This window comes from Emydura macquarii, unplaced genomic scaffold, assembly GCF_026122565.2.
Source record: "Emydura macquarii macquarii isolate MOO-44397 ecotype Brisbane River unplaced genomic scaffold, CSIRO-AGI_Emac_v2 contig_1477, whole genome shotgun sequence".
In the NCBI taxonomy this organism is placed as follows: Eukaryota; Metazoa; Chordata; order Testudines; family Chelidae; genus Emydura; species Emydura macquarii.
The window spans coordinates 4723160-4744729 of NW_027131614.1; the positions used below are offsets into that span (position 1 = coordinate 4723160).

Here is a 21570-nt window from a genome sequence, read left to right on the forward strand (position 1 = left end):
GTTCTAGGACAGAGCTTGGAGTATCCCTCCCAGGAATCAGGGGTGTAGGGGTAAATCCAGCCCCCGGCTGGAGGTAGAGGACCCTGCTACCAACTCAACAGCTAGGTCAGTTATAAAACAAGAGTTTAGATCCTGCATGTACCCCCCAGCCACAAACACGCACCCGCACCCCAAACCGCAACTTTAACAAACTGGTCACAACTTTTGAACCAAAAAAAAAAATCCCAACTCTCGTAAAGCCTTACGTAGGTATAATTTGCTGCCTGGTCAGCACCCAGCCCCTCAAAGCAGAGAATGAAGCTCCACTCCTGATTGCCTCACCTTGCACTATCTTGGTAGCAAGACCGGCAAAGTCGACAATGCAGCAGCAGAGCCTGAGATAGCCGTGGCTCAATACTCCATCAGAAGCGTGGTCACCATAAGCCTAGCACGCACACCAGGGAGTAGACGCTCTTAAAATAACCGTGGCTAAAAAGGTTATTTTTCCAAGAAATTGTCTCTAAAATTTACAGTAGTTTTAATAATCCCAGCTGCACGGACCCGACTGTTTGACTAGCATCATAATAAGTTTCCTGCCTTTCCGTGACATGGCGATTTTACTAGACCAGTGCTTCTCAAACTTTTTAAATGGAGCCTCCCCCGCCCTGTGGACTTTTGTCGAACAATCGCGCCCTCTTCCCCTGAATCGCGCCCTTCTGAAAGGGGGGGAAAAAGGGGGCGCTTCCCACGCTGTAGGTGCTGTTTTTTTCTTGAAAGGGAGAGGTTTGGGGGAAGGGAGATGTGATTGTTGGGGGGGGGGCGCCTCCCACATTGTAGGCCCTAACAATTGCGTTCCCCTTCCCCTGAACCCCCTCCCTTTCAGAAAAACAACAGGGCCTACAGCGCGGGAAGCGCGGCAGCAGCAACGCGGGGAGCAGCGGCAGCAGGGAGCAGCAAGCACCAGCAGCAGCGCAGGAAGCGGGGACAGCAACTGCAGCGGCAGCGCAAGGGCAGCAGCAGCACAGGGAGCATGCCCAGCAGGGGGCTGCTGCTGCTGCTGCAGGAAGTGGGCAGCGGTGGCAGCTGCTTCTGTCTCCAGGGAACATGGAGCTGAACTATCTCTGTCCCCTGCCCCCCCCAAATAATCCATCTCGCCCTAAAGATGCGTATTTCCATTTTCCAGGGCCACTGGCTCATCAAAGGTCAGCCTGAGGGCCAGGTCTGATGCAATATTGCAGTGCTGTGGGCGACTTGCCAAAACCTGGGCCTGCTGGTAGTAAACGAGCAGAAGTCCACGTTAGTGCCTGTACTAATCTGTTCTTGCCCTTTGAGTCGTCTAGTACAGTCTCCTGGATCCAGAGAGGGAATGATGGAGTCTAGGGAAACCACACGGAATTTTAGCTTCTTGAGATACTTGTTGAGACGTTGCAGGTCCAGTATGGGTCTCAAGCCTCCTTTGGCTTCAGAAAGTAACGGGAGTAAAACCCCTTCCCTCTTAGACGTAAGGGAATTTACTGTACAGCTCCGACCCGAAAGGGGGTTCACATGGCCTGTATGAGAAATTGCTCATGAGAAGGGTCCCTGAAGAGGGACGGGGATGAGGGGTGGCAGGGAGGGGTAGAAATAAATAGGAGGGTGTGATGGTGCTTAGGACCCATTTGTCGGATGTTATCGCTGACCATGCAGGGAGGAAAGGAGAAAGGCAGTTTGAGAAAAGAAGCATGAATGGATCCTCTTCTGAGACTGCTAAGTCGCCCCAGGTGCACCCTCAAAAGTTCTGTCTGACACCTGATGGGTAGCAGCTCAAGGCTGGCTGAGGTACAGAGGAATGTTGACCATGACAGAGTCTAACTTTTTTATTCCTCTTTCTATAGGGTTCGCTCCTGGAGTGACTTGCAAACCATTGCCGGGGCTGAGGTCGGAAGTGCTTCCTGGATGCCCGAGGAGTGTATAACCCCAGGAAGCGTAGTGTGGCTCTGGAATCTTTAAGTCCATGCAGCCTGACGTCCGTCTGATCAGAGAAGAGGGCAGTGCCGTGGAAGAGGAGGTCCTGGATGGACTGCTGGACCTCTGCCGACAAACCAAACAATTGTAGCCATGAAGCCGTCCTGATAGATGCTGCCAACGCCATGGTTCTGGATGCTGAGTCCACAGCATCGGAGGCTGTCTGGACAGAAGCCCTCGCTATTGTCTCTCCTTCATCCAGAATGGCCCGGAACTCTGGTTTCGACTCCTGGGGCAAGGAGCCAGCAAATTTGGACATTGAATGCTGGACATTGAAAGCATATCTCCCCAACAGTGCCTGCTGGTTGGAAATGCGAAGCTGTAGGCATGCCGTTGAATACAATTGCACCCAAAGAGGTCCAGTTTCTTTGCCTCTTTATTTTTAGGGGTCAAGCTCGACTGCCCCGGTCTGTCCCTTTCATTGGCTGCTGACACTACCAACAATCCTGGAGATGGGTGGGAGTAAATACTCAAAGCCCTTCACTGGGATGTAATACTTTTTCTCTGCCCATTTAGATGTTGGGGGCAGAAAGGAAGGGTTCTGCCATAGGGCCTTCACCAATTTTCTGATCCCTTCATGGACAGGGAGGGCCACTCTAAAAAGGGGCTGCCGCCACCAGGATGTCGGCCGGGTGCTTCATCTCTTCCACCTCCAAACCCAGGTTGGCAGCCACCCATTTGAGGAGTTCCTGGTGGGCTCTAAAATCGTCCTGGGGGACTGTGGGTGGGAGGCCTGTCACTGCCTCATCTGGCAATGAGGAGGAGGATGGTGGTAGTGGAGGGGTATGTGAATGTTCCTCCATGACTTTGATTTCTTCCTCCTGGAAGGACACTGGCCTGACTCGGCTCATCGTCCGAAGCTGGGGGAGGCCGTGATATGGTCTCAGAGCGATGCTTCGAAGTCCCCGACATGGACTAGTGGGAAATCCCCAGGGGTTCCAAAATTGCCAAGGGCCAGTCCATTGTGTTGGTGGCCAGGAATGGAAGGGGGGAAAACTGCGGCAGTGGAGGAACGACCATGACCTTTACAGGAGGGACCTTAGCCTGCCTCTGACTGTGAGGCGGACGACCATGGCGACGCCGTTCTTGCCTCTGGCTCCCTATGGCATTGGGCGTGGTGTTCCGGTGCTGGGGAGCGGTGCCAAGACTCAGGCGATCAGTGCCGAGCATCTCCGGGGTGCCGATACTGGAGCAACTGATATGAGCAATTTCTAGAGTGTGATCTCGAATCAGGGAATTGGTGCCAGGACCTCTAAGTTCTATGCTGGTGTTTAGATGATCAGTGCCGTGGGACTGGCGAGCGGCCCGTAGAGCGCCGACAGCTACTGCATATTGGGGACCACATGGTCGTCAGCGACCAGCGATGAGGTGTCAGCGGGTGCTGCAGAGACAGCAAACAGCGAAGCGACACCGGCAATCCAGGTGGGGCCCCCATCATGGGTTTGCCCCTTGAACTGCTTTTAGCAGATTGGCCTGGTACAGTGTCCCGGCGCCCAGGTCTATCATCCTGGGGGATAGGTGGTACCAGGAGGGACAGCAAGTCCATGGCTGCCTGGAAGGCCTTGGAGGTGGACGGGATTGCCAGGTACCGGGGGTCTCTGCCACTACCGGGAGTCAGGGGTGGGTCCCAAGAAGGGCTGAGAGCTCTAGAGGGAAAGCCACAGCTGCCCCGGTTTCCAGGGGAGAAGAGCAGCCTGACGTGTGTCTCAGCTCATCACCCACTTCCAACTTGCTCCGTTTAGGTGGGGAACGCCCTCTGTCGGCATGGGTTTTCTTATGTCGCTTCTTTGGCACTGGTGATGGCGACCGGTGCCGGGATGAGCCCGGTGCCAATATAGGTGCCAAGGGAGTACTTCTTGTCGACGCCAATGTACTAGGTGCCGAGTCTGATTGGCCCGGGTTGGACATCGGTCTGAGTGCTGACTCCATTAGGAGCACCCTCAATCTAATATCATGGTCCTTCTTCGTGCGGGATCTGAAATTCCTGTAGATCCTGCACTTGTCTTTTATATGTGCCTCACCCAGACACTTGAGATAGCTCTGGGGAGGGTTGTTCACGGGCACTGTTTTTTTGCAGGTCGCACAAAGCTTGAAGTGCAGGGAGTAGGGCAGGCCCTGTGCCCTTGGCTACCCCGTGAAAACAGGGAACAAATAGCCCCTAAAACTACTAGGAACTACTAAAACTGTTAACTGAACACCGATCTGAACAATAAAACTATATACAGTAAAGAAGAATTAAAAACCACTGAGGAATTGCTTGCCAAGGCCAGGACGTTCCAGCACCGTAACAGGCGGTAAGAAGGAACTGAGAGGGAGGGGGACCAATGGCCCCCTATATACTGGCGTGTACGTGCGCCACTGCAGAGGGCGCTAGAGCCGGCCCTATGGACACCACTGCGGGAAAAATCTCCAGCACTGGTGCACGGCCCACACACCCACCTAACGTGGAATGGACATGAGCAAGCACTCGAAGAACTCCCCCTGATTTCAGTGGAAGTTAGACTAGGCTCTCACGAGGTTTCAAGGCTGAAATGCATTCCTAGTTTTAGCATGAACATTATGATACTGATTTTGTATTACGTGAAGAGCATAAACCATAGAGATGTAGATTCAGTCATCCCTTTTGTTTGGGATCCATCCTGCTCCCAGTGAAAACAATTGAAGTTCTGCCACTGACTTTAATGGAAACATAAGACTGGCCATACTGGGCAGACCAATGGTCCATCCAGCCCACTATCTTGTCTCTGACAGTGGCCAGTGCCAGGCATTTTAGACAGAATGAACAGAAAAGGGTAATTATCAATTGATCCATCCCGTCATCCAGTCCCAGCTTCTGGCATTCTGAGGTTTAGGGATACCTAGAGCATCCCTGCCATTGATGGACCTATCCTCCATTCACTTTTTAATTCTTGTTTGAACCCAGTTACACTTTTGTTCTTCACAACATCCCCTGGCAACGAGTTCCACAGGTTGACTGTGCTTTCTGTGAAGAAATACTTCCTTATATTAATTTTAACATAACTGCTGCCTATTAATTTCATTGAGTGACCCCTAGTCTTGTGCTATGTCAAGGGGTAAGAACACAGGACTGATGGTTAATTTATCCACTCAATTTTTTTCCCTTCATTAAAAATAATAATAATAATGTATTTTTTCTCAAGGATCAATACAGCAATTCACACAAAAGATTCTATATGTGAAACAGATTACTAAGAACAATACAGGAAATTCCAGTAATACACTGGTCCTGATCCTCAGGTCTGGCCCAGTTGTGCTTGGTCAGGACCTGGAGAAAGGTGGCTTTATACAGGCTATAGACTCCCCTTTCACCTGGGGATGCCAAGGACTGGTTTTGCCCACAGCGTAATTAGAGCAGCCTCAGGGCTGCTGTATCTTACGGTGAGTAGTAATAGCCAGGGGTTGTTTCACCAATGTGCAGCAGTAAGTCAGGCACATCTCTTTGGGGTCATGCTGTGGGCATGGCCAGAGCACTCCATTAGATCAGAAGGGGCAGGGCAGAACCAGCTATACCAGCCAGGAATTTCCCTGTGTGAGGGGGATTCACAGCAGCCCACTTAGTGCAGCTTTACAGCCCCTTTGTGTCATGGGAGCAGTGTGAAGGGACCACGGTGTGACCTGGATTCTGGGCTGCTATATCTTAAGGTCTTTGCAGTCCACATGGGTCAGCCGATGTTATGAGGTAGATTGTCACAGCCCGTACTTGAGCTGACAGTGGAGTAAGCCCAGCCCCTCTTCCTTCACTCCCGCCTGAGTAAGGGCTGCTCAGATGCAGACCCCAGATGCTGGGGCAGCTTGTTCAAATGCTCCCCAGGGAGTAAATGGGAAAGGAAGGGATGGACGGGAAAGATTTTTGGCTCTGCCCCACCTCAGCTTTCTGGCTAGCATAGCTGGTCAGGCAGCTAGGGCCAGGGGGAGTTAAGCTGCTCCATAAAAGGAGTGAAGTAACTTATTCCCTCTCTCAAGCAAGCAGGGAGCAAGGAGTCAAGCCTCTGGGGGCTTGTGCAGGGCTAGGTGCAGGAAGCACAACCTAGCCCAATGGGAACCTCGAAACCAAGTGGGAAACTCTGAGAGGCCGTCAGTTCTTAAAGGCACGGCCCTAGCATCGGAGGGCAGCTGTTTTCAAACCTTTTGAGCTGAGCCTCCCTTCTCCTCCCCTTCCCCCTTTGAGTTACAATTTTTGGTTGCGCCCCCTGCAACCTAGACAAAAATAGACAAATATGTCTGATAGCTGCCTACCCGTGAACCTATCAGAGACCTTCACACAACTGTCATCACATTACCTACCCCCGCACGTTTCAAATACACAGATACTGACCAACGGCACAGCCAAGGCTTCCTCAGCCGCAGGCAGCTTCTGGCTTGCCAATGCCTGCCCCTCTGCCCCTTCTCCCTCGGGTTTTCAGGGTGGGGACAGGCACCTGCAACAGTGTCTGGGGGAGGAGCCAGCGCTGGGTGCGGATGCTGCTATGAGGAGAAATTGGCATGACCGCAGCAGATGTTGACGCTGACCCACAGGCTGGGTGGACCTCTGAGATGAGTTAGGGGGTGGAGGTGGCGCTCCTCCTCACCCCCATTTGGGGCTGGCCCGGGCCTCATCATGCAAGGTTGGCCCGAGCTGCCAGGCATCATCACTCGCCCGCCCAGATGTTCCTCCATGCTTCCTCTAGGGGGGCGTGCCCCACACCTCTGTCGTAGAGATTACTTCAAATACTACAAATCCCTCTTCTAGATAATTCTATCCATCAAGCCCAGACCAGAGACTTCTGCCTTCTCTCACCAATTTAAAGTTACAAAACATAAAAAGAATTCGTAGCCTGGTTTTTCTTCTGAAAATAGCAAGAAGTCATTGTTTCCACTCTGCCTGGCGAGGGAATATTGCAAAGACAACGTTTCTTTGTGTTGTTTTTAAATATAGTCCAGCAACATGTTGCTTGGTATTACATGGATTCCCACATAAAGATTAAAACTGAAGTCAAATGCAAGTTGTTTTGTGGGAAATAATTTTAACTTGTCTCTACAGTTGAAGAGGCAGAGCCTGATGGAAAATGAATGGGTTCTTTAACTTATTAATTTTGAATAAATTCCTATCGAACACCTACAGTAAATCTGCAAGTTGCTAAATTAAAAAAATATTCAATAGAAATATATATTTCCCCTTTGACAGCTGAAATCAGCTGGAATGCATTTGCTAGCAATCCTCAGATTTAAACTCTAGCCCTAGGCTCTATACATTTTCCATAAGGCTTATGCTTTTCCTTCTTCTTGTGTGCAAAGTACCTGTCAATGTCCCCTGAGGTGTGTCTTCTGCCAGACTCTTGCCCACATTACTCGTCAACAGCTTCAAAAGTTGACTCCTCAGTCTCCTAATTAACTGCAGATTAACATTTCTTATAGGGATTTCCCCCAAACATTCCCCAGCTAGAAACCAGGGGCTCTAGTTATTTTACAAGGAAGTGTTCACTCCTCCCATCTTCACAATTACTTACAAAATCAAGTCACGATCCCATATTTTATTGCCCCTAATAATTTGCTGCCCTAGGTGACTGCCTCCTCTGTGGTAATGTTTTTCATTACTGATACAGAGCCAGAGTGTGCTAGGCATTCACACTCCTGTTAGCCCTGCAGCACCAACACTGGCAACCCTTCTCTTTGGAACAAGAGCCAGGGCCTAGAATGCAGCCAGCTCCCAAAGCACTGACTCTTTCCAAGCAAAATTCCCATGGATTTCCATTCTTTTCTTCCATGGGAACTTTGGATGAGTCAGCACTGAGTAAGGATCTATAGACATTAGAGATGAAAGCAAACTTTCAGGTCATCTACTTCCTCCTCCTGCTGATGCAGGTATGTTCCTCAGAAATATACTGGGTCAAATTTTGTTCTCATTTACACTGGTGTAACTCAGAATAAATCCACTGATAGCAATGGGAGTTACACTGGTTTAAAACTGGGGCAGATGAGCAGAGCATCCTGTCCATTTTCTAGTACTCTTAGTTTAAAATGTTTCCTAGGAAGAGACTTCAGCCACATAGCTTCAAATACTATATAACAGAAGATCCAGATAATTTACAAGCAATACCATGCATTGCTACAGACTGGGGACCAACTGGCTAGGGAGCAGTTCTGCAGAAAAGGACCTGGGGGTTACAGTGGACAAGAATCTGGATACGAGTCAACAGGGTGCCCTTATTGCCAAGAAGGCTAATGGCATATTGGGCTGCATTAGTATGAGCACTGCCAGCAGATCAAGGGAAGTGATTATTCCCTTCTATTCAGCACTGGTGAGGCCTCATTTGGAGTATTTGTGTCTAGTTTTGGGCTCCCCACTAAAGGAATCATGTGGACAAATTGAAGAGAGTCCAGCAGAGGGCAACAAAAATTTTTAGGGGACTAGAGCATAGGACTTATGAGAAGAGGCTGAGGGAACTGTGCTTATTTAGTCTGCAGAAGAGAAGAGTGAAGAGGATTTGATAGCAGCCTTTAACTACCTGAAGGGGGGTTCCAGGGAGGATGGAGCTAGGCTGTTCTCAGTGGTGGCAGATGACAGAACAAGGAGCAATGGTCTCAAGTTGCAGCGGGGGAGGTCTAGGTTGGATATTAGAAAAACATTTTTACTAGTAGGGTGGTGAAGCACTGGAATGGGTTACCTAGGGAGGTGGAGAAATCTCCATCCTTAGAGGTTTTTAAGGTGCAGCTTGACAAAGCCCTGGCTGGGATGATTTAGTTAGGGTTGGTCCCGCTTTGAGCAGGGGGTTGGACTAGATGACCTGAGGTCCCTTCCAACCCTAATCTATGATTCTATGCTTTCACAGTAATACAAATATTCCTGTTAAAGATCACAGACTATTAATGTTATCAAGCCAACAAATGGCTGCACGCCTGAGGGATGTTTGAGGAGGGGAAAAGTGTCAATCCAACTAAAGGCTTTCACTACCCTCTCTCACTTTAGCAGCAGCAAAAAGCGGTGGCAGAGATTCTGAGCTGCAGATGAGGTGTGCTCAGCAGAGATCAAGCATGTGTGCCAAGGTGGCTCTTAGTCACTTTTGCACTGGCCTCATCCTGGGACTCTGAAGATTGTGCCCCCTGCCCCGCCTGATCCACTGAGGAAACATGAGTCTGTTACGGCTCTTAGCTACAGTCTGAATCTCTAGCTCAAGCTGCAGAGATGCATGTGTTTAGATCTGGAGGTCTCCAATTCAATCCCTGCTGACATCAGACCAGTCCCTGGTATAAACTAGAAGAGCCCCCAGCGCCATTCCAACACCTGAGGATTGCTGGGACAGAGAGATTCCACAGCCAGGCCCCCTCTGCTGGTAGCCAAGAGGCACAGGGCCAATATAATGGCTTTATACCACTCAGCCGGTCCTCATATGCATTCTCATTCTAGTGGCCAGATCCACTCAGGCAATTTAGGACTCAGGATGAGATTATAGCAGAATCACACAGGGAGAGAGAAGTGCTCAGAGATAGACAGGTTTCAGCCTGTCATGCTTCAGAGCTTCTTCTTTTGATCTCATACCAGTGGTCACAATCTAAGTCCATCTGAAAACCCACTGCTTCACAAGAGATGGGATAATCTGGCCTAGGGTAAAGTTTGAAGTTGGGTGCTGTTGAGGTCTTACTTCTTCCAGCCAATAGGCTAAAACTTAGTCTATTTTAAAGAGAATTTGGGAATAATGTGTGTGTATATATATGTACGTACACTGACAGACACAGAGTGTATATTTCATGTAGAAGGATTTTACAGACCAGAAAGTTTTACAAACTATATATAGGACCTTCTTCACCACTGCCAACATACAGCTGCCTCAAAGGTGAAATCCAGCCAGAGTTTATCACATCACACCACTAAACACAAGAATTTACAAGGGGAAGTGAAGAGAATATTGCATCCAGCTAACTTGCAGGAACCTAGACAGGTGGAATGTAATCCAGATGGAATTTGGCCAGGATGCTGAGGCTACATATATTCCCTAATCAAAAGTTCCCTGGGAATGGGGTGGCCCATTTGTGACTGTATACAACAATCCCAAACTTCAAAGAAGGTGCCCCAGGTGGTCTTTCTCCCTTGCACACAAGAGTAACCAATATATTGTTCATATCTGATCATACGGTTCCACATGGGGAATCATTAGTTAAATTGGAAAAGATGGGGATTAATATGAAAATTGAAAGGTGGATAAGGAACTGGTTAAAGGGGAGACTACAACAGGTCATACTGAAAGGTAAACTGTCAGGCTGGAAGGAGGTTACTAGTGGAGTTCCCTCAGGGATCAGTCTTAGGACCAATCTTATTTAACCTTTTTATTACTGACCTTGGCACAAAAAGTGGGAATGTGCTAATAAAGTCTGCGGATGACACAAAGTTGGGAGGTATTGCCAATACAGAGAAGGATCGGGATATCATATAGGAAGATCTGGATGATCTTGTAAATAGGATGAAATTTAATAGTGGAAAGTGCAAGGTCATGCACTTAGGACTAATAACAATAATTTCTGCTATAAGCTGGGGACGCATCAATTGGAAGTGACAAAGGAGGAGAAGGACCTGGGTGTATTGGTTGGTCACAGGATGCCAATGTGATGATGCCATGAAAAAAGCTAATGCAGTCCATGGATGCATCAGACGAGGTATTTCCAGTAGAGATAGGGAGGTGTTAGTACTGTTATACAAGACGCTGGCGAGACCCCATCTGGAATATTGTGTGCAGTTCTGTCTCCCATGTTTAAGAAAGATGAATTCAAACTGAAATAGGTGCAGAGAAGGACTACTAGGATGATCTGAGGAATGGAAAACCTGCCGTATGAGAGGAGACTCAAAGAGCTTGGCTTGTTTAGTCTAACCAAAAGAAGGTTGAAGGGAGATATGATTGCTTTCTATAAATATATCAGAGGGATAAATACCAGGGAGGGAGAGAAATTATTTAAATTCAGTGCCAATGTGGACACAAGAACTAATGGATGTAAACTAGCCATCAGGAAGTTTAGACTTGAAATTAGACACAGGTTTCTAACAGGAGGGAAGTTCTGGAATAGCCTTCCAAGGGGAACAGTGGGGGCAAAAAACCTGGCTGGCTTCAAAACTGAGCTTGATAAATTTATGGAGGGGATGGTATAATGGGACAGCCTAGTTTGGCAATTGACTGATATTTTACTTCTGGTGGTAGCCAATGATCTTTTATTACTAGTGGTAGCCAATGGCCTCTGAAGGGATGTTAGATGGGGTAGATTCTGAGTTATTACAGAGAATTTTTTTGTAGGTGTCTGGCTGGTGAGTTTTGCCCACATGCTCAGGGTATAACTGATCACCATATTTGGGGTCAGGAAGGAATTTTCCCCCAGGGTAGATTGGCAAAGGCTCTGGGGGATTTTCGCCTTCCTCTGTAGCTTGGGGCATGGCTCACTTGCTGGTGGATTCTCTGTACCTTAAAGTCTTTAAACCATGATTTGAGGACTTTAATAACTCAGTCATAGGACAGGGGTCTAATACAGGAGTGGATGGGTGAGGTTCTGTGGTCTGCGTTGTGCAGGAGGTAGACTAGATGATCATATTGGTCCTTCTGACCTTAAAGTCTATAATCACATGAACACCCTTAATGCATAGATCAGATGGGGGGATGATGAAGCATGAACTGCAGAAGAGATTCAGGGCCCAGGAAATATTGTATGGTTTCCATAGCTGGTGATCCAGACAGATGAAAAAAATTAATGGATTTTCATTGCAGGGAAATGGGAAATTCACTGGGAAATTCAGTGCAGCTGTCTTGAGACACAGACAAAGACAGTAAAATAGAGAAGAGCAGTCAATCCCCCTGAGGTCACATTCAGGGGTTAGATAGCCTGAACAGGAATTTAAATCATTAATAAATTGGGACAGTAGAACAGAACATGTAGTATTGCATAGAGATAGACATGCTACCGCACACTTCTGCTTCAGTTTTACTGTGATATATTCCCTCTTACTAGTGTTGTCTCTCAAATCTATTTAAAACCAAATAGGTTTTAGGACTTCCAAATCTCACACGCTCAATCTCATCCTGTTTTATGATATTTCAGTTTTATTCTTAATGTGCTTTTAAAATCTGATTTTCATACTCATTTTGCTTCTTATTTTCACGTGTCTCTGCTTTTGCTGCAGATGGGAAATAAATCAGTTATCAGAGATGGATATTAATGTGAGATGAGAATCAAGTTTTAAGTGACATTAGTCCCATGGATATTATTACAGCAAAAATTAATCCAACTTATTATAGCCCTGTTAAGAAAGAATTCCTGAACTATATTCACTAGCCCAGATTTTCAAAAATAGGAGCCTAAATTCAGGCTCCCAAATCCATATTAAGGCCTTTAAAAGCCTGGTCTGATTTTCACAAGTGCTTATCCCTTGAGCATGATAGAAATTTTCTATTAAAATATTTTTGACAGAAAATGCGGTTTCCATAAAATCAAAATTTTCTGGAAAACTGAAATACTTAGTTCCAGGTCTGATCAACCCAAATCAAAATATTTTGGGTCAATTCAACATTAATCTACATTCACCTGAGCTGCCACAGTACCTCATGAGAGTTGCAGTTTAGGAGCCTTTTGTCCCCTTTTTCCTTTCTGGGTGATGCTCCCTGGCTGGACTACATCTCCCATGATGCACCACACAGTCTCCTCTCTGGGTGAACCAATGCAGCACATCACAGGAGTCATGTGCCCATCATGGGAGACGGAGCCCAGAAAAGAATGTGGGGCATGTGGCACTTGAAATGTACAACTCCCATGAGGCACCACGGCAACTCAGAAGGACACAGATTAGCATCTAATCAAGCCAAAACTAAACATTATGATTTGGGAACACCAATATTTTGGAACTTTGTATGCTGACTTGAACAAGAACAAATGCCAAAATATCAGAATTTTCTGTGGGATGGCAATTCCAATTTTCAACTTGCTCTTCTCAACATCATCTACAGCTCCCATTGACTCCCATCTCAGAGCTTCTGAAAAGTCATGTCCTAACCATACAATGTATATCACAACTCAGAGCTATGCTGAAAAATGCTGTCTCTCAAACAATACCCATGTGGTGTACAAAGAGTCAATCCCATGTAATATTCATGTGGATCTTTCCTTAAAATGCATCCTTTCTTGGAACAAACATCTTGTTTACACAAATCGCTTTAACTCCCTTTTGCACTGCTCAGGCAATAAAAAGGAAACAGAGACTTGCCACAGCCCCTTAGTTAGCAATTCTCCCTGCATGAGACAGTCCCCAGGGGCACATGCAGAACTGGCATAGAGCTTGGCTGCCAGTGTGACAAGGGCTAGATCTCATTCAAAACGCAGAACCTAAATTTGTGGTCCAAAACGGTTTCTGCAACCTCATGACACCCTTGAACCTGCACAGTAATCTGCCCTCAAGGAGCTGAGCGGGAAACAAACTGGACAGAGCACTGATTTTTGTAGGCCACCTTGTTTTGTAATAGAAAAAATAGACTTATTTCCACCTGACAAAGCAATCTTGAGGCCATTTCTCCAGGAAACTCTGAGGCTATGTTTACACTGGTGGCGGCGAGATCGATCTTTCACGATCGATTGAGCGGGTCAGTGAGACCCGCTCAATCGATGAGGGAGTCGACTTAATAAGTCCACCTCCTCAACTAGCGTAGCACTGAGCCGACGGGAACGCTTTTCCTGTCAGCAAAGCACAATGTGAACAGCGCGCAGAAGCAGTCTACTCTGCGTAGTTTGCGTAACTCCCGTCGACTGCTGCCGAATTACTGGGTAAGTGTGAACAAGCCCTGACACATTCCTCTTAAAATATCACTCAGTTGGAAAAATTAAATCTAGCAGAAGATTGATTTTTTTAAATAAGACAATGGGAGATTGAGGTCCAGAATCTATCAAACAGATTAGCAGAACTGGAGATATCCTATTGTGTGGTAGCCACTAGCACGCATCACACTGAGTGTGCTCGTATTTCCCTTCTGTTCCACATTTGACAATTCCTTATGCCACCTGGACGTACGATGTGCAGGCATTTGTGTGATCCTCCACAGGCCTGCCCTTAGGCAGGGGCAGTAAGGGGTGACCACTTGCACTTGGAGAGGTCCTGTGCTTTTGGGGGGCTCCCCATATAAACATGCACCTGTGACCAAATGACCTCGTGGCTGCTCTCTGCAACTGTCTGCTTTCTGTGCCTAGAAACCCCTCTCCATCTAAGGCTGAGAAGCTGAATCCAATTCTTGCACAACGTGGGTTCACAATGCCCCTTCTTCACTGACAGCCTGTCACCTTATAGCCCCAGGTGCCGCCCCACCCTCTGAACTGGTCAAACTGAGAGAACCTGTTCCAGCATATGGGCACTGGAGTTGCTTTATGGCAAAGGGCCAGTCACCCTGTAACAGGGGCCATTTCCTCTCAGAATGTTTTTAGATGCAAGACTCCAAAGGCTAAATGCTTAGCTACTTCAAGGCACTTACACAAATGGATGTAATAAAAGTCTGTTTGAAGTTTCTAAACGATGTCATCTAACTCCCCATGTAAATTCTCTACAATATTCATATTGGGTAACATCAATTATTTGGGAGTTTTCCCTCTTCTGAGTCTGCTAATACAGAGAAGATCGAACTAAAACTTTACCTGCTTCATTTCACTCAGGCTACAGATTCTTGCTGTACAGTAATTTTTCTGACCAGCATGAGAGACAAATGAAGTGACACTTATCTCATTTGAGAACCCCTGCAAACGTATTTGGGCCAAGGACTTGGACCATACCCTCTGTGACACAAACAGGATCAAAGAGACAAACAAACATCAGACCTGCTCCAGACCTATCTTGGACTCCTACAGCGCTTAAAGAATAATTCAGAAAATGTATGAAGACTGGGATTTTCACAAAGAGCCAACAGTAGTTATTAGGTAGGCACTCAAATCCCTCTGGAAGCTAGACACCTAACTCCCTTCGGCTCCTCTGAAAATCCCAGACACACAGAACAAATCAAACTATGAATTCAGTGCAATCTGTGCAATCTATAAACTTCTGGACTAACACCTTATCATTAGCAATTAATTACAACATACAAGTGAAAACAGCTCCCTGTAGCAAATACAAATCCGTTTCTTTAATGTCTGTGCCCTTCTGAAAGTAAAATAAGGTTAGAAGCTTGCATGTTGCTTAACTGATATATTTTTAAAGGCTTGTTATTTGGAGCAGCTGTCCACCATTTCTGCAGTACTACAAATGAACTGTTCTGGGGGATGTGATTAATGCACTAATTAGGCCTTGAATCAGCAAGTTGCTGAGGCACTTTTGAAAATCCTGAGTGACTTAGGAGCATAAGTCACAATGAAACTCAACAGAACTTGTGCTCCTAAGTCACTCAGGCACTTCTGAAAATCCCATCTTTAAGCACATGCCTTCGTTTAAGCATTGGAGTCAATGGGACTGCTCACATGTTTAAATTTAGGCATATGTTCAGGTATCTTGCTGAGTCAGGACTATAAAATATTGCAGCTGCATTCATTTTCTTATTTTTCAGACATGCAGTTTTAAGGCACTGAGTCTAAAGCATTCTTATTCCCTGTGTTCTATTACCATGCCCAAATTTCCTTTGTTAATTCTAATGTGCCATGCTTTGAAGCAGACTTACTGAAGTGCTTGGAAGTATTATCCTAGTTGACAATCCTCTTATCAAATCTTGTCACTGGCTGAGCAAATTTGACCTAGTCCTAACCTCAACCTTAACCCTGTGAAAATGTTAATAATTGCTCTCAGCCTTATTTCATAGAATAGCTCAGGATGATGTACCATGCAGATTCTTTCAAAAAATCAGAATTCTTATTGAGGTTATTTCATAAAAGGACCAATTGTTATACTAGACCTCTGCCTTCCTCTGGTCTTTTTCCCCCCATCACCACTCCTGTTATCTGAAGGCCAAACTATGTAATTTTCTAGTGGAAGATATTTGTTATACAAAATGACTATGGTAAGTGGAAAAAATTGACACATGACAAATAGGTGATCACAGATATTACACACTGTACTGAGAAATGTTTGTAAAATGCATTTATTTATTCTACACAGCCTGCAGTTACAATAATCAAAGTCTATCCATAGGTGTTGCACTAAAATCTCAAAGCTTTAAAATCCATCTAATTCTAGACATATCCTTAAAGGAGGAGCCCTGATTTTAGACAGTGAGTGGAAATACTTTTTTTAAAACCTTGCGTAAACCTTCAAACTAGAAAATTTATTTGTTTGTTTTTTAAAACCCACACAACAGTTGAGAAAAGCAGTTCCTAGTGGAAGCTAGATGCTCAAAGAGATTGCATCATTGCGGCATATAAAGTAAGATTTCAACGGTAGGTCACTGGTTCCAATTTGTCTCAAGTCAGTAGAAACTGAAAGACAATACCACTGTCCAGGGGTTGTTTGCAGGCTTGTGTGAGATAAACTAGTGGTCTCAGTCCAGAAGAAAGATCCCAAAAGAGAGATTTCTATGTCAAAAATCTACATTAACTCAGCAGGGAAGCCAAGGCTTGTGTTAACATGGAAACCATTACCCTTTCCCCCTCTGGCTCAGGGCTAAAGAATAATGCAGGGATACGGTGGCAAGCGACAAGCTTACCCTGCCATTGCCTGTGCTGTATTTGTCCTATTGGTAGACTGAAGATTTCAATTTCCAAGGCCTTTTTCACAATCTGCCACTTTGCACACGCCCTAATTTCACTTTTTCAAAAAATCTAAGTAAAAGAAAAGTGCTCAAATATACTTGATTGAATTGAACCTGTGACTCAAATCTGTTTTATGTTTCTAGAATGGACCCAATTCTGCAAAGAGCCATGGCCAACAGACCCAGGCATTCACAGAGCCTCATGGGCTTCACTGGGGGGTTCTCCCACATGGTTCGCTTTGCAGGATATGGGCCATAATTATTAATTATAGAGTTAGGCACAGACCAGAACCATGATTCACAAATTCTGGAGCATTTGGGGATGAAGCATCAAATTTCTTATGATATTTAGGATATGGGCAGCACTTCACAAGTTTGTTTGGTCACCTCAAATGAACATTCTGATAGGGCTAACTGAAACAAGTACCAAACTTGCAGAGTTAAGACCCCAGCTGGCAAGTAATGGCCTAGTGGACAGACCACTGGAGTGAGACTGGCTTCTATTCCTGGTTGAACCAATGGCCTGCTGGGTGACTGTGGGCAAGTCATTTCACCTTAATGTGCCTCAATTTTCCCAACTGTAAAATAGGGACAATTAAACTGACCTCCTTTATAAAGCATTTTGAGATCTACTGATGAAGGGCTATATAATTATTACTATTATAGTTTTAAAGGGGGGAGGGATTGTCCCCTTTTTGCTTCTTTATGATGTATAAAGAAAATTCTGAGAGGGATTTTTTTTTTTAAATGCAGGCTCATAAAGAGAGGAACAAAAATAGGCAGAGTGTGGGGAAGCAAAAAATAAAGGTGAGGGAAACACCATAGGATCCTCTGTGTCAATTTTTGGAATACCAATTACAATTTCCTGCATTTTAGAAAATTTTAGACCAATTTTAGGAACCAAAAAACCCCAAACCTTGCACCCTATTAGTCATTTTAAAATAAACTCTCACTGGAAAATCATGCTCTATTTTAAAATGTCACTGTCAAATGTAAAGAGGGAAAAAAAATCACACTTCTAAAACCTTCTTACCCACTATTATTACAAACACCACAAACTGGAAGACATTAGAGGGAACATTAAAATTCCCTTTTTTCAGTTTTGCTTGGTGTATTTGACAGCATTTTGCAGACAGTCCATTTCCCCTGTTATTTTCATGCCTCTTCCATGTAACAACAGACAAGTGTGATTGCAGAATCATGATAACAAGCCAGGCAACGCAGAGGCATCTGAAATGACCCTTACTTCAAATTGAAAGTGACCCAGTCATCATGCATTGGAAATTCTAGGGCCTGCGGCCCCCCACCTACACACACAGAGTCTCCTTCAAAGATGTGTCACCACTGGGTATGCGGTCCCATTTGATTGATCCTTTGCCCCCTCCACACACACAAGTCAACTGAACATGTTCCCACCACCTAACTGATGCTACCTTCCGCCATGCCTAGAAAACTCAGCCTGGGCCTCCTCCAGATACGATGCTCCCAAGCCCCTTCTCCCCAGGAAACTCCCTGTGTCCACCCCATAAGAAGCAGATACCGGGCTTCCCTCAACTCACCTGGAGTTACTTCCAGGGGGAGAAGAACTCAGTCAAAAGCGTCACTCCTGGGCTGCAGGGCAGGGAACTAGACTTCCCCTTAGGTGCAGGCAGGGCCAGTGGAGCACCTATCCCACTGCCTGAGGCGAGATCCCCCTTAGAATTGCTCTTGCTCCTATTTCACTGCAGTACAGCAGAATGGAGAGAGAGCTGGACTCCGGACTCTCCCCAGAGCCAAACTGCCGTGTGGGGTGCTGCAGGACACAGCAGAAAAACTCCATTTAAATCAGAAGAGCCACCTTTTGCCAAAAAGATGTTGTGATGGGAAAAAAAAGACTATTTAGGTTGCAAAATCAAGCAGTCAAAATTAGTAAATGTCAGAGTGACAGGTACCTGGGCAACTTTAATTCAACTCCTTGTGCATGCGAATCATCTTTAATTACAGGAGCATGTACTATTTCTTCCACCAGCCCCTGGCATCATTCAGTTCACAGGCAGCGCCAATTTGATATTTTGTATTACCCTCCCTGTTCGGGTGATGGCCACATGCTTTATTTACGGCACACCATTCAAACCCTGCTCTGAATACAGAATGATTCATTCCTCCAGGGGCTCTTCTATGGTGCTCATAACCACAGCGTTGCAAACATTAGTGAGTTTAAATCTTTGCAACACCCCTATGAGAAGAGGAAGTGCTAGTACCCCGAATTTACAGACAGGAATTGCTGCACAAAGAGATTAAGAGGATCCATTAATTTTGGGTGCCCAACTGGAGATACCTACAACCTGATTTTTCAGCGTACGTAGCAGTATATAACACTCTGTATGTTCAAAGCTCTCAGTGGCAGCTGTGAGCGCTCAATGCTGCTGCAAATCAGATCCCAGGTGTCTCAATTTGAGCACTCAGCAAGTGAAGAACACACCATTAGTGACCACCTGTGAAAAGTTTGGTGTCAGTGACTTGCCCAGAATGCGCAAGAATAAAAATCTGACTCTTTTTGGAGGGGTATGTTCTATTTCCCACTGTGGCATGGGAGCCGAAGGAGCTCTTGCACACTCTCCCCCCCATGGCCCCAGGGCTGGAAGAATTCTGGGCCCCCACTGATTATTGTGGGGTCCGTGCACCTGCTTGTCCTCTCTTGTGCACGCCCCTGGCTTAGCATCACACAGAAACTCTGGCAGGGGCAGGGATAGAATCCAAATCATCAGGATAGCATTCAAGTGCCTTTACCACTGACTGAGGCAGGGGTCCTGTGGAAGAATAGCATGCAATCATGTAATTAAACACTGTAACATAACATAACATAACGAATAAGGATACGATTCTGTCACAAATTCTGTGACTTTCTGGGACCTCCGTGACTTCTGGGGCAGGGCTGGAGCTGCTGTCTGCCTCCCGGGGCTGCCAGAGCAGCCGCTACCATTGCTGCCGAACAGCTGAGCAGGGGTGGCTCCCTTGGACCCCCAAACAGCTGATTGGCAGCAGCTGCCCAGGACCTTCTTGAACAACTGATTGGTGGTAGCCAGCCCTGGGGCCCCCCGAACAGCTGAGCTGACAGCTAGCCAGCCCACCTGCCCAGCCCCGCATGCAGCAAGTCCCAGCCCTACCCCAGAGTATTTTTAGTAAAAGTCAGGGACGGGTTACGGGCTTCTGTGAATTTTTGTTTATTGCTAGTGACCTGTCCCTGACTTTTACTAAAAATACCCAGGGCCAAATCTTAACCTTGATCATGCATATGCACAAGGGGGCCAACCTTACACAGGCAACCTTAATTCTGGCCTTTTCTAAATTTTGAGTGCTTGACATTGCAATCTTAATAGTATTCTTTTAACATCGTTTTTTTAATGTAACTTCCTGGGTTTTATTAAAAGCAAACTGAGGAAACAGGAATTCCATCATGTGAAATCATACTGACACCCACATCGTTCAGCAACAGGGTTGGAGCCTTTAGATCCACCACACAGACCTCTGCTATTTGAGCTAACAGAGTAACAGATAGCAGTAGTGGGTTATCACCCCTGTGTAGAACAGCACTAGAGTGGGGTGAGACGCACACTTTCCCAATGGTTTTAGCAGCTATTTGCTGACGCAAGAGGACTGGTGAGACTCAGGAATCTTGGGTTCTATTCCAGAGGTGAGGTGAGTGTGGTGTAGTGGTCATAGACCTGCCTGCCTCTCTTCCCCCATGACCTGAACCCTTCTGCCCCATCCCTTCCAATCTCTTCTCTTCCTGTCTCTTCTAGCAACGTGCCCAACATCACACAGCAGTTCTCCTGCCTCCCAGTCCAGCTCCCTAGCCACTTCCTGTCTCTTCTAGTTTCCACCCTCTGGCTTCTCATCCCAGTCCAATCTCCCCGTCTAGACAACTTGTCCATGTCCCAGGCTTCCTTGCCACCGGGCTCCTCATCTGATCTCAATCTTACCCCTCCAGGCTCCTGTCCCAGTCTTCTTGCCAAGCCAATCTCAGTTCCACTCCCAATCCCCTGGTTCATTGTCCGATCTGTCTTCCCCACTGCCTCCTAGCTTTTCCCCCTCTCCACAGGCTCCTAGTCCCCAGTCTTCTTGTCTACAGTTCCGTTTTCCCTCTATCCCTCAATCTCCTGTCCTACTGTCCTCCCAGTCCCAATTCCCACCCTCCTCCAAGTTCCTTGTCCCATTCTATTCCACAGCAGCCCTTCAGATCTGCTTCTTGTCGCCTTTGCATTTGAGTTAGGAGGCTTCCTCGCTCCTTGTTGCCTGGGCACCAACAGAAGGAGCATTGATAGTACAGAGGTCTGTCTGGTGTCACAACAACCAGGAGTAGCAATTGCAGGGAAAGTCCTGCTTAGCCCCTACAGATCTGGGATGGAGCATGCTCAGTGCAATGGAATTTATCTGCCAAATTCTATAACAAGTCTTTGCTGAGCATGTGAAAACCGAGATTTTTTCAGAAATTTATAAACTGAATAGTTTTTTCCTGGGAACAGCAAAAGGCACATCCCTGGCACAAATGCCACCCCTTCTCAAGTCTCAAACACATGCTCCAAAACATGGAGGCACCAGAGTTTCTCAGTGAAAAGGTTGTATAACTTCTTTTGACACGAAGGAGAAAAAAATTTTCATTTTCCCCCTAATCTCATGTTCAGAAATAGCAGAACAATTTTTCCTGAAACTTTCCCAAAAGTTTTTCAAAAGGCTGGCATACAATATGGGAACTTTCAGCCTAAATGGTTAAATTTCGTGAAGTTATAAGCAGCTGTGAAAAGAGGGTCTTATAATGGGAAGTGATGGGAAACCTTGAGATTGGGCCACAATATCAGCTCTGCCTATACTAGAGAAAGCAGAAAAGCTAAATAAACATGACGGTTTCAGTAATCTGTTGCCAGCTCTC

At 46.2% G+C, this 21570-nt stretch overlaps 1 long non-coding RNA gene across 1 annotated transcript in view; it reads right to left on the minus strand.

The window, feature by feature from the left end:
- The window catches only part of LOC137156681 (uncharacterized), a 49219-nt gene extending 30882 nt beyond the window's left edge, over positions 1-18337 (minus strand). The window contains exon 1 of the long non-coding RNA XR_010920853.1: positions 18221-18337. This is a non-coding gene — a long non-coding RNA (uncharacterized lncRNA). The remainder of the gene's footprint in view (positions 1-18220) is intronic.
- Positions 18338-21570: the final 3233 nt, after the last annotated feature.